Raw genomic sequence first — 17,103 nt, 5'->3', positions numbered from 1 at the left:
TTGAGACACCACAGTCTACAGGAAAGATGACGACAGGGTGAATTTGTGCATGGGTTGACTTCATAGAAAAGGTTGCGATGGATTAAGATGATTTTTGTGTGATTCTAATGCATAATTGTGTGAAATGTCCTTTATAAGATGACAATTCAATGACAGGTGGGTTGTGATAGTGGGGCTTATGGGCTTTCTGTGAGCATGACGAAACTCTCCTGAGCCCATTTTGCAATATTATTTAGACTTTTTTGAGTGATAAATTTGCATGTATTGCCATAGTAAAACATCTGACTTCTCTCTTCCCCAGACAAACCTTTTGGAGATCCAAAACTGCATCTCTTTGGCACTGAGAGATGTTTTTCAATTGTAGCTATATACTAATGGCTTAGAGTCCAAAATCTCCTGACAATCCTTCATGAGTACAAGAGGATTTTCTGTCTGGCTGATTGACTGGATCCATGTCATGGTCCAGGCTTTTAGAGAGCTGTACTGTCAAGCTTATTCCTCTTACCTTTAGTCAATTATTGATGGCTCTGTGATGTGAGTGAGATGTAACTATCACACAGTGAAGGTTGTGTGTGTGGGCAGCCTTTACAGGGTTCAGGCTTCATGTAATGAACGATGGTTTCATTATGGATGCACAGTGCATTATCTGCATGTATATTGTGTTTTATTGGATATTTGAAGTCATCCTATGCACACATACACAGACGACAAATAGAGAGACGAACATACTTGTATTCCTTGGGGCGGTGGTTCCCAACCTGTAGGGCTGGGACCCCATAGGATGTCCCAAGATAAATCTTTGGGGCCCACAAAGTAATTAGAAAGCAGTATTTTCCCCTGTTGAAGTGCTTGATGTTTTCACCTCCACGGACGAAGTCCTTCAAATGAAACGATATTAGAAGGACAAATCATATTTTGGTTTAACAGCTGATGTTCACACTATGGCCATAACCTGTGATGAGGGGTCACAATTAGCTATCGCTGGATTTTTTTTAAGGGATTGTAAGCAAAAAAATGTCGGGAGCCACTGCCTTAGGGAAACAATCAGGTATGTGAATGATTGATTGTGTGAAAGCCTATAACCATACATACACTCAAACAGCTTATCTGGTTCATAACATTACAGTACACACACAGTAAACCATTGGGTTTACTTGCATGCAGTTTATTGATTCCATTTTTTTGATAGTGTGACTATTCTAGATTTAACAATAAAACCCTTCATACACTCATTGAGATTCAAGGCAGGTCATTGATTGCAGATGCCACAGGGTATACATCACAATGAACACTGTAAATGCACACATATAGTAGATAGATAAGCAGTAAACAGACACACAGGCATGGCGATGAACACATAAATAGCACTGTTTTATTCACAGGTTTCAAGTGTAACATAATGTGCACATAAACACACACATACACTGTAGAGATTCAAATGTCACCACAAACCTCAAGCTTTTTAGGAAGGAAATCAATCAAGCCAATGTACAGTTCCAAAGCAAAGTGTGTCCTTGAAAGAGTCCATCTACACACTCTCAAATGTCAGTCCAATTGTATCATCCTACATAAATGCTGACTACCTTTATGTCCGCTGAAGGTTCAAGGTCTTCCCCAATAAAGAGAAGACTCTCATAGTCTCTCCCTATTTTGTTGTGTCAGTCAGGCAATTTTCATTTCTCCATTTCCTTGCGTCTCAGCCCATTTTCCTTTCAAGGCGGGTGCCCGCCTCTGTCGCATGGCAAAAAGCTGACATCAAAGTGATCCAGTTTAATCACACATCAGGGAAATCATACTCTTGCTGGTTGTTTCATACTGTCTTTTCTTTGCTCGCTCTCATTTATTTCCCCACAAGATGCCAGGGAGTTTTGGAGTAATTGATGCAGGAAGTTTTAAGTGACTCAGTAAAGTTTTTTTTTTTTTTTACTTCATCACATTTATGCAAATATGATCCGGTGGGTTTAATTACAATTATAACCCAATAAAGACAACATTACTGATTCACTTTCCCCAGACAGGTTTAATCCACTCATGGGTTTCAAACAGGTGACAGTATGACCGCTACCTTTAGGGTGTGTTCATGCGCATACAAACTATATGCATACTATGCATATAGTTTGCAATGATTCATGCTGAAATGAGAACTCACAGCATCAGAGAGGAGAACATTTAAATATTGACAGCAATGATGTGATTGGCTGATAGAGCTTGTGGCTAAAATGTGGTTGGTTTAACTAAAAGAGTAAACACCCCTAATCAGCTGAAAAGGAAAAGCCAAAGCAGAGGGAGAGAATGGAGGGGAATGAGTGAGTAACATAATAGTTTGATGATAGTCTTCCTGGCTGAACTTACGCTAAGCTTCATATCTGTGTGTGCATGCATGCATGCGTGTGTGTATATGTTATCAGATGTGCTGAAGCCAGCGTCTGTGCCATGTTTATTCGGCTAATTAGAATGTCCACCAGCGACTTCTCGTGCATTGGCGCTGGTGTGTTGTATTTAATTGGAATATCCACCAGTGCACATTTGTGTGTCTGTGTATGTTGTTTCTAATTGGAATATCCTCTGGAGTGTGTGGCAGCTGGCTGGCTAACAGAGAGCGCAAAAGAGAGGGAGGAGAGAGACGAGTCGAAGGAATAAACAGGTGATGATGTGACTCGCTGATGGGGCTTTAATGAGGAGAGCTCTACCAAGGGCATAGGTTTGGTTTCTGAGTGGGCGTAGGGGGATGGAGGTTGGAGGTTAGATGACAACATGACTCACATTATGGTTAACTTTGTCATCAAATGGCCATCATGCTCTGCCTAATCATTCTTCAGTATTGTCAGTATTTGTGTACGATCAATAACCTTCACAATCTCTGTAGTTATGCACGTAAAACGGAAGAAAATAGACTTTAAAATACACATTGGGTTGCAGACGAAGTGTCACGCCGCCTGTGTAGATAGCTGGATTGATTAAAAAAGACACATATCTGTTCCATGAGACGCATCCATCGACTTCTTGTAAATTAGCTTTTACCTTTTCCCAGTCAGTGTTCACAGCAGATGTTGTCTGTTTCTGGCGTTCATTCAGTGTTTTGTCCAGGGCCATTTCACCAATTTCGTATTTCTTAGATTTGTGGCATGTGATGTCATACCCAACTCCAGTTTTCCTCTCAGCAGAGGTCTGATCCCTTGTTTTTTTTTGTGAAAACCTGCATTGACTGGAAGAAGGGCTGGATCTTTCTGTGTGGTACAGTGAGATCAGCACAGTAGTCAGGAAGCCTATAGAGCCTGTTAGAAGGTACAGTCTGTGCTCATACAACAAGGGTTATAATGCATAACCTTCCACCTAAAGCAATCCAACATTCCTTCCTAGCTTTTGGGTTGAATAAAAACCATGGAGAGCTAGCCATCTTGGTATGTGTATATTTAGAATTACTTTATGTTCATCATTTGCTGACAAATGCAGAATGAGATTCTGCCACATCATCTTCTTCTGTCCTCACCACTTGCCATGCCACTTGATTCTCTTTCCCTCTCATGTACTTGTGTACATGTATTCAGTCCCTACCACAACCTCTTCTCATATGCTCCTTGTGTTTCTACTTTCTCCCTGTCTTAACACCCTTCCTCTCATTCCTCCCCTCACGTCCTGTCCCTCACACTCCTCTGCATACGCAACACGGCTCTGAATCACAGCGGGCGGAGGAAGAGGGGAGGAGAAACACAAAGAGAGGGAGAGATGAGAATTGAAAGAGAAAGTTTCAGCGAGAGATAGGGAGATGCAGGGAGACAGTGAGACACGGAATAAGAATGTGAGAGATAAAACAAGAAAGAGGGAGAGAGGGATTCTTAACCATCACCAACAAGGGAAGTATTGTTTTGAAATAGGTCATGCTACCATGAAGAGGCTGCTGGCTCCAAACAGCTTCTGCCGCACCCTGCAGAAATGGGAAAGGGGTGTGTGTGTGTGTGTGTGTGTGTGTGTGTGTGTGTGTGTCTGTGTATATACGTTTGTGTGTGCTTCCCTCTGCCTCTCTCTGCTTGTTGTAAAGCCCTAACCACAGGGTACGTCCTCTCTTCAGCGATCTCTCTCTGTGTCTGCATCATCATTCCTTTGCCTGACACCATGGACAGCAGGTTTCTTTCTTGTTTCTTCTTATTTTTCTCTATACTTCTCTTTCTTTCTCCATGTGAGCCACCTCTCCTGTTCTCCAGATGTCTTAAATATGGTCAGCTTGTTATCTGCTGCTTCCAACAGAGGGAAGAATCAACCACCCTGCTGCTACACTGTGTTTTATGCGTGTGTGCGAGTGTGTGTCTGTGTCTTTTTTCCACAGCATGTGTGTTTATGTCATTATGTGAGCACCAGTTGCTTGCACAGATGCATATAGTTTTTGTTTGCTAGTTATGCTTGTATACCCAGGAAGGAGCTGCTGAGAGATGATAGATCATGCAAGTCTTGATTTGCAAATACAAGAATAGCCGTTCTTGTCCATCCAAAAAAAAACATTTTTATGGAAATCTGTTTTTCTAGACATCGACATGATCACCTTGGTCTACATTAGTAGGTATAGAGTGAAACAAAGAGGTATGCAGTACAGCCTAAACCCAGCTTGGGAACAGACTGAATTCTGCAGTTTCATAATGGAAGGACAGAGCCGCATGTTCTGAACAGTATGAATCTACAGGTTCAGTCACTGAAGCTGCTATTCATACAGACCTATGCACTTTGTGTCTCTCAAGGGCTCCCATTCACATTATCTGTCTGACACATTCACCATCTCTCTCTCTCTTACACACACACACACACACACACACACACACACACACACACACACACACACACACACACTGCTGTCTAACCTTAGACTAAAGCAAGACCCAAGTGTCCTAACCTCAAAATAGCCCCTTTAAGAAGTGAAAAATGGCAAATAGCCTCACTTTGGGTAACATTTTACTCTTTTTTACTCTTTCAGCTCTCTCTTTTTTTTCCTCTCACTGTGATTGTGTTTGGTCCTCAGGTGTATATAAAGAACACAGACAATCTGCGGAACCTGCCACACACATCCACTGCTGCCCCTCACAGCGCACGCACATATACACACAGTGTTGCGGCTCACTGTCCTCAGACAGATTTATGGCCACGACTGTGGTCTCGGTGGAGAACCAGTGACCGCCCAGATCCTCAGCGGGAGTAACCATCAGCAGTTAATCTACAGCAATCTGAGGAGGTTGAAAGAGAAAGAGGATGAGAGAGACAGGGAGACCATATAAAAGCGGGACAATGAGAGAGGGGGCTGAAAGGGTGGCAACAAAAATAAAAAATAGGGATGGAGGATGAAGATAAGAAAAGGGAGTTAGAGGAAAAGAAAAGGAGACAGCAAGAGTAAACATTCAAGGCAAAACGGCAGCAAAGGAGGAATGAATCAGAGAGTGTGGGAGTGCAAAGTGAGCAGAAAGGAAGAGTCAAGTGAGGGTGGGATTTACACAACCAGCCAATGCTAATACAGAGGAAGAGAGACATGCTAATATTAGAGAGAGAGAGAGAGAGAGATACATGTAGATCAAAGATGAAGAGTAAAATTGAAAACTGAGGGTGATACAAAGAGGAAGAAAGTATTATGAAGATGGAAAAGGGAATCAGAGAAATGTCTAAATCGTTTAAGAATCTGACAGATGGCCAAAGCTCGGGTCATAAACATCACAACTGACTCTCTGTCACACGCACATACAGTACACACACAGCTGTCCCAAACATGATGCTTCAGGTGCCTTGGGAAGATCTCATTGCAGGGTTTATTGTAAGACTCAATTTTTTTCCCATGTGTACTTTGACTGGCCAGTGGATGATTCAGCTGCAGATTGTATCAGTGTCTAGAAAATATATAAACCTAGATAGTTAAACACAACATTCACTTAAACATTGTTTGCATTCACTATGATACAGTACAGTATGACTGACACTGTGTTTTCAACAGTCCACCTTACCATATCTACTATGTTTAAGTTAAAGTAAAAAGCTAGACATCTTTAATAATATGCAAAATACTGTAGACAAAAAAGGTAATTGGTTAAATAGCTATAAATGTTATATAAATGCTGCCAGCTAATTGAATAACTTCTGAACCTTTCCCAAAAGTTAGAGAAGAGATATGGAATTCCCAATAAACATGTGAAGTACAAAGTTAAACAAACCTTTATTCAGTATTTAAATTACTTGAGCAGTGTCTGCTATATTAGTTAAATGTTGACAGTCAATAGACTATAGTCTGCACAGACTGTCCGTAAGGATTTATGCATCCTAAAGAGGCAAATTGCCCTGAATTAAACCTATCAGGTTGTGTGTTTTCTCCTAGGCAGAGCACTGCTCCCAAAGCAGGAAAGATGTGATGATTTGTAAAATGTACTATCATTCTTTCAATTTAACCATTTTGTGGGGTAATTCATGGGAATTAGACACAGTTGCAAGCTGTTGAAAATAATGTTGTGATTGGTTAAATTTGCGTTAGAGTAATCATTGTGATCACAAGATTGATGGAGGTACTATACAAAGCCTCTCATCACATTTATAAGTGCACAGCTTTGAATGCAACATCACCCACAGACAGTATTATTGAAACCAGTGTGAACATTTAAATAGAAACATAGAGTATGCATGGGATGCTTGGGGGAAAAGTGGACCATAAATTAGAGCAGTCGGTTGCTTCTTTCATCATGTGAGTACTAGTACTGAGCCACAAGGCTTATTAATAAGACATAATAGAAGGAACTGTATGAGCTGTGCAACTAAATCCCACATCTAAAATGCAGATTACACATTTTGCAAGTATACAATTCCTGCACCATTAATTGTATTGTGTGATTTATTATTTATTTATATTTAGCTTGTGGTAATAATTATACTATCTTTGGTTAAGGTTAGGGAACAAGTTTGGTTAAAATTAAATAAGAAAAGTTTGAACTCAAAATGCAAACTTTCTCGGTATGAGTTGAAATAAAAAAAAACAAAAAACGTATACCGGGAACCTTTTATAACTCCTACAGTAGCCACACACGGGGTGGGATCAGCGGAACATGGACAGAGAGCAGTCTCTTCTGACGTTCTCAACGTTTCTTTCCTCTGCTGGATTTAGACGTCATGTCATCTTTATCCTGACAGAATTTACCAATCCTTGGGGTCATTATCTGGAGCAGGCGGTGTGTGTGAAGTTTTGAAGGAATGGATTCTGCAATGTTTTGCAGGGTTCTGGTGGGATTTGGTCGTTTGGCTGAAAATGGGGGAGAGACAGACAGCAAGTGTCAGATCCTGACATCAAACAGTGTGATGTTGAAGGATGTGGGGTCACCCCAGGGGGACCTCTCACAGAGACGCTGGCACAGTCTCTCTCTCTCTCACACTCTCACACACACACACACACACACACACACACACACACACGTACACACACACACACACACACACAATGTATGCATACACACACAATGTATGCATACACACACGTTCACAAATACATACTTTTAAGAACACTTACATGCATGCACACATACCCTCAAACTCTCCTCAAGGGAGCAACAGAGATAGGCAAAGAACAGTATAAATTCAAAGTTGTGCACACGTTCCCAATGCAAGTCATCTCCATCAACCTTACATCTCTGTAACAACACTATAATAACAAACATCACATATGCTGCTGTTTATTCTGCTTATTTTTCACATTCACCACAGCTGTCATTTCTTCATTCCGGCATATGTCAAACTGTAAAGAGACACCCTGCATGACAAAAAATAATATGAAGACAATAAAAGGCTTCACCACGGATACTGCAGCTGATTAAATAGTTTTGTTGGCAGTCTTTTTGGTGCCATTTAACTTTTAAAGATATATATTTTTTTATATTCTAATCCATAACAGAACAAACTGTAAAGTATGTGAAGCAAACTGACAAGAATTTAAAGAAATCATACCATATTAATTAACCACGGGAATAGTAATTTAGGCAAAATTAAAACATTGGAAAATTGATAAATGAAGCCATTCAGATGCCCAAGTTTAATTAGTGCTGCACTGCTCATCCTGCTGATCCTGACAGAAATTCAGAGTTTGTTGCCTTTCAAGCTGTTGCTGTGCAGATGCAATAACCTGACATCCCATTGCTGGCAATGGTGAGGAAATACTTGGCTAGGGGATTTTGAAGCTCTGTCAGACTCAAGTGTCGGCAAGCATTTGGGTGAATCAGGAATAAAAAGTCTGGTCAACAAAATGTTATTCCAGTTCGTGCTTCCAAATGTATTATTTTCATGTTGATGGAGTATTTGACTGTTGTCCCTCATTAAGTGTTTTAATTTAAGCCACTGGATAAAAGAGCATGCTATTAGTAGTTTGTATGTGATAACTTTTGTTTCATTGTTATGTGTATTGAGAGTGTAAACAGTACATGTGTCTGTCAGTAGCCTGTGTGTGTGTGTGTGTGTGTGTGTGTGTATATGTGTGTGTGTACACACTATGATTTGAATTTCTGTACACAGATGGGCATCAGTAGCTTTTGCTGTAGCTGTGGATGTAAATCCACAAGCATCTCATGAAACCTTAAATGACAAGGACTCTTATCACTCTCTAGTCAAGAAAAGATTGACAGATGTTGACTCTGGTTTCATAGTTAGCTGCAGATTAACTATTAACATTGCATGGTTCAATTATCACTACTACATATTTTTTTCTTCACAATTACCAATAATTAGCCTGGGCTACACAAATACACTATTTCTTTGAAAAGTAATATCTGCATCATCAGGAAACTATCAAGGCAACAATATGTTGACTTTGTGAGGCAAGGGGACATTTCCTTTACCAGGCGGTGGAATTTACAAACAGGACTCTTTTAAACCAAGTAACAATTGAGAGAAGTGGAGAAATACGGAACCACTAATGTGTTCCTTTAAATAAAGTCACCAAATAAAGGCCATGATTTTATTACCTTGATTTTTTTTTTTTTATTCATTTCATTAGAATAACAAAAGAGGTTTGGGGACTATGTAGTGTGACGAGTAGTACTGTGGTAAAGCGTTTTGTATAATTTGTAGCTCAATTTCGGTCAAGATTGCATAATGTCAAGCCACAGAAACAGACACATATAACATCCGTGACACGAGTGCTGACATACATTTAACTCCTGTGTTTTTTCTCCTACAACTTTGGAAGCACTCTGCTGACTCATGATGCTCCATGTTAGACCTTGCTGGGGATTTTTAATTGGCTTTAGCTGTGCACAGTGGGACTACAGTCATGCCAGTTAGAGAGAGAGAGAGAGAGAGAGAGAGAGAGAGAGAGACCTTCACAGGATGCATAACTATGAAACCTTTACGCACAACTCAAAATTTGTTTGACTGGTCGATGCTCATACAATGTACAAGTCAATAGGGGCTACACTAACAAGCTGTTACAGAGCAAACACAGATGTAACATTATTTAATGAAATACCCTGTCCACTCTGTGATGACACACATACTGACCTTAGACCAGTATAGATGGAGGGGAAACAAATGTCTCTAAGTTCTGTTTTGTAGGCACTTTTGTAGAACAGTGACCATGCTTGGGCCCAATTAAGCTGCACTGACATAAACTTAAAATATCGTGGCACAGAGTCCTGTGTCAGAGCTTTTTCTTAAACAGTTTTTCATCACAGCACCGTGTTGGAAAAATGTTTGTGATGGGTGTGTGGAGAAGTGCAACTTGGGGATTTAACAAGCTCTGGGTAAAAAGCATATTGAGAAAGAGACTTAAAAGCTACAAAAGTAACTTTTTCATGCATCAAAATTGTAGAAAAGCACCTACTCCTCTGACCTTTAAAAAAAAAAAACAGGTTACCCTTCTCAACTGCCACAGTTGGTGCTTTGAATTAAACACTTACTTTTGTCTTGTGTTGCTTTCCATTGTGGCCATGAACTGATGGTTTTTAGGTTATTTTGGTCCAACATCTGTTGGAAGTAGCTGAACTCAATGTAAATAAACTTTTTACTCAGCCTATGATATATGGATTGAATATATTGCATACTTGCAGTGCGATATCTTGAACAGAAATATCGACAGAAAGAAGTGCTCAAGTTATTACACTTTCTTCTGTGCTATCCTTTATGGAAGTTAAAACGTTATTTTATTTTATATTATGTATCTTATCTCAGTATTTTCAGAGGAAAGTAATCACTAAGACCTAAATTGTAAAACTGGTGTGACTAAATGCAAAGACTTCAGTTTTTTTAAAGTCTGTTGTTCTTTATATGGCTGTGTTGCTAAGCAGCTTACAGGGTTCATTCGTTTTGAAAAAACCTGGAAAAGTTATGGAATTTAACTATATACAAATTCCAGGCCTGGAAAGGTTTTGGAAACATAAAAAGACCCAGAAGGTTTTGGAAAAGTCATGGAATTTTTTTTTAACACAGCATAATAATATGTGATTAATAAATGTATTTCACGTCGTCCTAACCTCAATGTTCTATTCGGGGCGCGATATTAAGAATCCCACTATGAACCACATAAATTGTCATTCATTTTATTGTTAAACCTCTTAGGGTAAATTTTAACACAGATTTTTATTCTTATTGTATAATGTTGACTGACATTTTCAGGAATACATAGTCATGGAAATTTGCCAAAAGGTCATGGAAAAGTATTGGTTAAAATGCGTATGAACCCTGAGCTTATGACTGATACATTTTACTGCATATTGAAGGTTGGTCAGGAGAAGGGAACCAGGGAAATTAAACTAATAGACTAAATCAAACTGAATGGCGCAACACAGCTGGAACTTAAAGTTGAACTTGACACTGCAAAATGTCGCCGTGATAAATGTTTCTTTAGTGTAAAAAGTGTAAAAAGTAAAAAACACATGTTTCAGTATATATATATATATATATATATATATATATTAGTGCTGTCAAACGATTAAAATATTTAATCGCGATTAATTACATTGTCATAGTTAACTCGCAATTAATCGCACATTTTTATCTATTCTAAATGTCCCTTGATTTCTTTTTGTCCTATTATTTTTTCTCGTTTTAGTGCTCTTATCAACATGGAAAAGTGGCTCGGCTTGCTTTGTGCAAATGTTTTTTTTTTTATTGAAAACAACATTGGCATACTGTAGTGTTCAATTTCACACTAACATTCTCACTTGGAGCAAATAATCTCTTACACAATGTAACGGCTTTGACGAGGGGGCGGAGAATTCGCATCAGCTGTGTGCTTGGCCATCAAGTGGTATTTCAGACTGGACGTGCTGCGATGATAGCTCAGTTTACAACAAAACACACAGATCACTTTGGTCTTGTCAATGGAACAATTTGGCAACTTTTTAAAAGTAAACTTTCCATTCAGAATCTTATTGGCATCCATTTCGGCGTCTCGCGCTCGCCATCCACTCAAAACGTAACGTTAGCCTACTTCTCTTTGGCCGGCTCGCAAGCCCAAACAAGTGTGTGCGGCGTGCCTGTTGTTTTGTTTCCGGTCTAGCTAGATCCGGTGTGGTGTTGTAGTTTTTCTAATGTTACTAGTTGTTGCAACAGCATGTGAAAAAAAACTACACATTTTGCTAGGCCAAAAAGAACGTTAATCTCGTGATAAAATAATTGACGCCGTTAAAATGGGTTTGCGTTAACGCCGTTAATAACACGTTTAACTGACGGCACTAATATATATATATATATATATATATATATATATATTATGGATCCAAATTACAGTCCTTAAATAGTTGTGGATTAAGTATTTTTTCGACAATAAAACATATTGGCCAGAGTTAGCTTTTACTTTATTTGTTCACCGTTTCATTTAAATAGTTGTAATAACAAGCACTTTGAAGTTCAGAAAATCAAAAAATTTTTTATCACAATCAGAAGCGGTAGGAACTGGTTTGGTCATGCTCCCATTTTTTTATTAATGAAATAAATAAATAAAATCCCTCCCATGGCTCAGGTGATTAAAATCATGAGCGGTCCCATGGTGTGAGTGCACAGAAACAGGAGGTGTCAGTTAGACACCCAGAGACACAGCAGGTTTTGACTCTAAATTGCACTGTGAAGTTAGTTTAGGACCCTCTGGCTGCCTTTAAAGTCACTTTGCACGTTTGAAGGTTCGCTCACGAGGACAGGCACCTTAATTCATTATCAACAAGCAGAGATGGTAGCATGTTAAATGAGCAGAGCTGAGATGGAGGGAAAGAAAAAATGAATCGCGAGACAGTAGATAAACAGAGAAAGGAGGTTGGTAAAGCAAAAAAGATCAAACCAGAAAGAGTTTCAAAAGAGTAAGAGGCAGCAAAAGAGAAAGATATTTAAAAGGAGGGGTGAGGACAGGAACACATTTCAGAAAGACATTCAGGGTAGTTTGGAGTGCAGTGTAGAGTGCCAACCACTCATTAGAGATAGTAAGGGCAGAGATGAGGGGAGATTACAAAGAAAGGATGGAGTGATGGAAAGATGCAAGACATCTTTGGGAATGAAAGATGTCATGCACAATGCTTTCTCACTCCTCTATTTTTTCTTATTCCCAATCTCTCTTTTTTTTTCTCTCTGACCGTTCACTGACTCGGGACATGAAACAAAACAGCCAGCAGTCATTTATTTCAAATGAGAGCTGGGAGACAAAAGGAGAGCGGAGTGACATCTGGTGAGAGATCCCATTGACTGCGACAGCAAAAAGTTGAGTTCATGAGTTTAACTTAATGCAAATGCACAGCTATTTGGTGCCACAGTGTCCAAGTGAAGGGCAGATGTTCTTCCACTAGGAACGTCAATCCATTTCCTCCAATCAATCCTAATGTCTGAAAAAATGACTTTCTCTGTAGTATAAGGCATGTCCCTGTCTATTAACTGGGATAGCAGTACGAAGGTTATGTGTGAAAGGTTTCAAATGTTACAGGGATTCCCAGTGAGGTTTTACCTTAATATATCAACACTTGTATCAACAATTAAATGCTTCTACATGTAATTGTGCTTTAAATACTTCATCACAAATGCTACACTGTGCACAGCAATTATCTAGTAACAACAGGCATCTACTCAGCCACCTGGCAACACACACCAAAAACCTAGTTGCTTGGTTGAACACAGTTAAGTTTTTGGCAGTGTTGATTTGAACATGTGTGAGCTTTCGTCTAAGTGTCCTGTGGTAAAACCTTCCATTGTATCAAAAACGACATGCCGAGTTCAATCACTGCCCTTCTGCACTGTTTTGTCATCACTTTGTGTTTCTCTCCATCTCTTGTCAACCGCTGATTATTTTACCCAAACATCCTGTTTTCCTGCTTCCTGTCTTACTTTCTCTTGTTAATTCTCTGTCCCACTTACTCACATGTCTTTCATATTCACACCATCGGTGTCTCTCTTTCTTCCTCTCTTTCTGCATCTTTCTATCTGCCCCTTTCTCTGCTGTTGGCTATGTTGGCCAAGTCGCAGGCCAGTGCTCTTTGATTTCACCACCCTTTTACTTGCTCCGTGGTACATAAAACGAGTTGCAATAATCAGAGAAGCAGTGTAATGACTTAGAAATGTCAATGCCTTGGTTCATCAAGCATGAGAGGCCTGTGTGTGTGTGTGTGTGTGTGTGTGTGTGTGTGTGTGTGTGTGTGTGTGTGTGTGTACTATGATTTGAATTACTGTAGATGGGCATCAGTAGCTTTTGCTGTAGCTGTGGATTTAAATCCACAAGCATCTCATGAAAACTTAAAAGACATGGACTCTAGTCACTCTCTAGTCAAGAAAAGCTCGGCCGATGTTGACTCTGGTTTGTTGACTCTGTGTGTGTGTGTCTATTCTTATAACCCATGCATAATCTGATTCATATTTATATGACACAGTCATCTGTGAGTGGACATGCAACTATTCAGACAGCTTCAAGTGCATTTTGCTACATCATGCCTTAGTCCAAAATCAATAACGTCATTTCAAAAGCAGTGATTAAACTACATTGTTACGCCACTGTCATTTTTTGGCAGGGACTGTAGATGCTCTGAAAGCTAAGTCGTGTTGGTGAAAGGCGCATAGCACCCTTTTATTTGAGGAAGAGAGCAAGCCACATAATGTGCAGAGAAAAAAAATGCCATTCTTCATTTATACAACATATGTTTTAGGACTCAGTTTAATGTGTACGTGTCATGCGCCTCTCCCTTCTGTGTAGTCTGCAGAAGATGGGCCTAATTTAGTTAATTGGCTTATGATGCAGTGTTCAAAAGCTGTACTTTCTATATCACAGTGTCATTTATAGCACAGCCAAGCCAACCAAGAATAGCCTTCAATGTTAGCTGTCATGCCTCAGCTCTCTTCTGTGAAGAGAAGACTGCCCTCTCTAAACTTAACTCATTGATGGTGACCTATCAAGCTGTCTATCTCTTAGGGTCAGCCATGTCTCCCCAGAATTACATTCTTTTACAGCTATTCAGTAGGGATGCACCAAAATAAAAATTCTTGGCCGAAACCGAAAACCGAAAAAGAGGAAACCAAGACCGAAAACCGAAACACCGAAAGAAATGATGCCAATTATTAGTACCACTGCATTTATGGCTATGACTGTGTACTAACTTTACTAAAATCAAGGCATTGCAATTGTATAAATTAATATTAAAGTTTCAAAGAATAAATCAATTACAAAGTATGCAAATATTTATTTAGCACATTGCAACAATGCACAGTATAAAATCAGTCAGGAAAGCGGCCGTGATTACTTCTCCAGTAAGCAAGAGGGTTATCACTTCTGGGGACTTCTGACAGATAACCATCTAGCTGTTGAGCGGTTGAGCTTGTCATCTGCCTGACATTTGAGAAAGATTTGAGAGAGTGTATTTAAATAGGGCCAGTGCATAAATAAACATTTTTATCAAATTAAAAAAATATCTAGCAGAAATATGGCTACAATCTGATAGTCACATACAGTATATAATAGCCTAAGAACAGAATAGCTTACCTATTATTATTATTATTATTATTATTGTTATTATTTGAGGCACTTTCTTGCAGGATTTCACTGAACATATCAGACAACGAGGGTGCATGCCCCTCATCTGGTGCAGAGAGACGAGTCTTTTTTTCTGCGCTCTGATCTCCTCCTCCTGCGCTGGGCGCTGTTCCGTGCGCTGTTCCGTCTCCGTCTCCACGCGGGTTCTCCGCATCTATCGCGGCCTGGATCATTTCTCGTGTGCGCTGCTTTATTTCCGCGTCCAAGTAATGGTCTTTATAACGCGAATCAAGTACAGTCGCGATGAAGTGCAGAGGATCCGAATAGATCTCACAGGTCGCGGTTTCTGTTTGCGTCATCACAACATTTTGGCCGTATTGTTTCGGTGATAAAAGTATTTCGGCCGAAAATGCCCTCTTGGGCCATTTTCGGCGGCCGAATATTCAGTGCATCCCTACTATTCAGCATTAGCTACTTCAATTAAATGGCAATGTTCGCTGCCAAAATGTATTAACTCCAGACCCATAAGTCCTAATCATAACATACCAATTGATCTAGCCAAATATACCAGACAAATACTCTGTCTACATTTGCAACTGGTTTGGGCATTTGGTAGTTCAGAGGTGATGAGGACTTCAGTAGTCAAAGAGTAACTTACAACAGATGTGATGACTGAAGAGGCTTGCACCTCATTGACACCTAAATACTTCTCTTCCTCATCCGTCCAAGCATGAACCTGACTATGTTCAGCTCATCCACCGCATCCTGCTGTTGCGCTGGCAACCAACCAAAACAGCCACCTCTGTCTAAATTGTGTGGGAGCATCAACTACACTAACACTGTGGGAGCGGCTTCAACTATGGCTATATGCACTGCAGCTCATGGTGGTGAGATCTCCACTTTTGAGCCAAATTGAAATTTTGAGCATATCAAACACTTCATTGTCTGCATTCTGGTAAATTTTGCGGCAACATTTTGTGCGTTTTTCTGCATCAAGTTATAGTGCAAATGTCTTTATTTATGTAAAGGAATTTAAAATATTTTTTTTGGGTGGGTTGCACTGGACAGTTTTGATTATTGTTTAAATTATTGTAAATTATGCCTATTGCTCAAACTATATCCAGATTAAAAGCAAACACTATTTGACTGGGAAGATTCAGTTGTGTGTGGCCTACTGGTTCTGAGGAGACCAACACTCCTTTAGTGATTGTGATACAGTACGCTAAGAATGAAAAGTAACCCGACATTATTTTTTGCAAATATTTCTAATATGAGATATGTTTTTTTCCGGAAAAAGAATGCAGCTATCAGTGAGGTTGTGCGGCAGTCGGCGGTTATAAATAATGGTAATCAACATTGTAATAAAGTCTGGGCTGAACAACAGTGGGCCTATCCTTTAAGCACTAATTGAAAAATAACAAGGTGTCCAGTAGATGAAAATCCTTAACTGAGCAGTTTTCTTTTCAACACAAAATGAAATGAGTACCCTAGAGGGGAATACAAACTCCTCCATTATCAGCACAGCTCTGCAAGTCGACTTGGGCAATATCTGACACTGACCAACAATTTAGCAAAAGCATCCCTTTCTTTAACCTGAGGAAAGTAAGTGCAACGCTAAGCCAAGTATTTGTCCACAGAATCTAGTATTCATTCTTCTCCTGTTTGTATTTTTTCTCTTCATCCTCTTTCTCCTATCCCTTTTCTCTCCCCAGGTGTCTAAAGCACATTGGCCATCACTCTACCCCTCTGTTCCTCTTTCTGAATCTCTTCCTATCACGGACCAGAGAGTCTCCGTCTGTAAATGTTTTAAACCTTAAGGGAACACATTGTATGCAGCCATCCGTAGCTAATCGCCTACTTTCTGAGTGTGACTTTTGGGATAATAGAGCGATCTCCTGATGCACGCGTTTTCAGCCGATATCAGCTGAGGCCAGCAAGGTGGATGAGGACAGTTTCAGTCTTCAGTGTGTGTATGTATGTGTGTCTTTGTGTAAATAACAGCTGGAAGCCACAGCTTTGGACCAAAGGCTAGATGTAATGGAAGCGGCTATCAGCAGCCTTGCTGCTGTTTTGATAGGAGCAAGTTCACTGCTTAAGGGAATCTCTCTTTTCCTCACATTTTCATGTTATTCCATTTTCGTTCTTCTTTGACTCTGTTTTTTTTTCTT

At 39.7% G+C, this 17,103-nt stretch overlaps 1 protein-coding gene across 7 annotated transcripts in view; it reads left to right on the top strand.

Annotated features, from left to right (window-relative positions):
- grm8a (glutamate receptor, metabotropic 8a) overlaps positions 1-17,103 on the top strand; it is a 419,149-nt gene that overhangs the window by 227,478 nt on the left and 174,568 nt on the right. The gene's annotated exons all lie outside the window — the stretch shown is intronic.

This window comes from Sander lucioperca, chromosome 20, assembly GCF_008315115.2.
Source record: "Sander lucioperca isolate FBNREF2018 chromosome 20, SLUC_FBN_1.2, whole genome shotgun sequence".
NCBI lineage: Eukaryota > Metazoa > Chordata > Actinopteri > Perciformes > Percidae > Sander > Sander lucioperca.
Note: the sequence above shows the minus strand (reverse complement) of the source record. Positions and strands in the feature narration are given on the sequence as shown.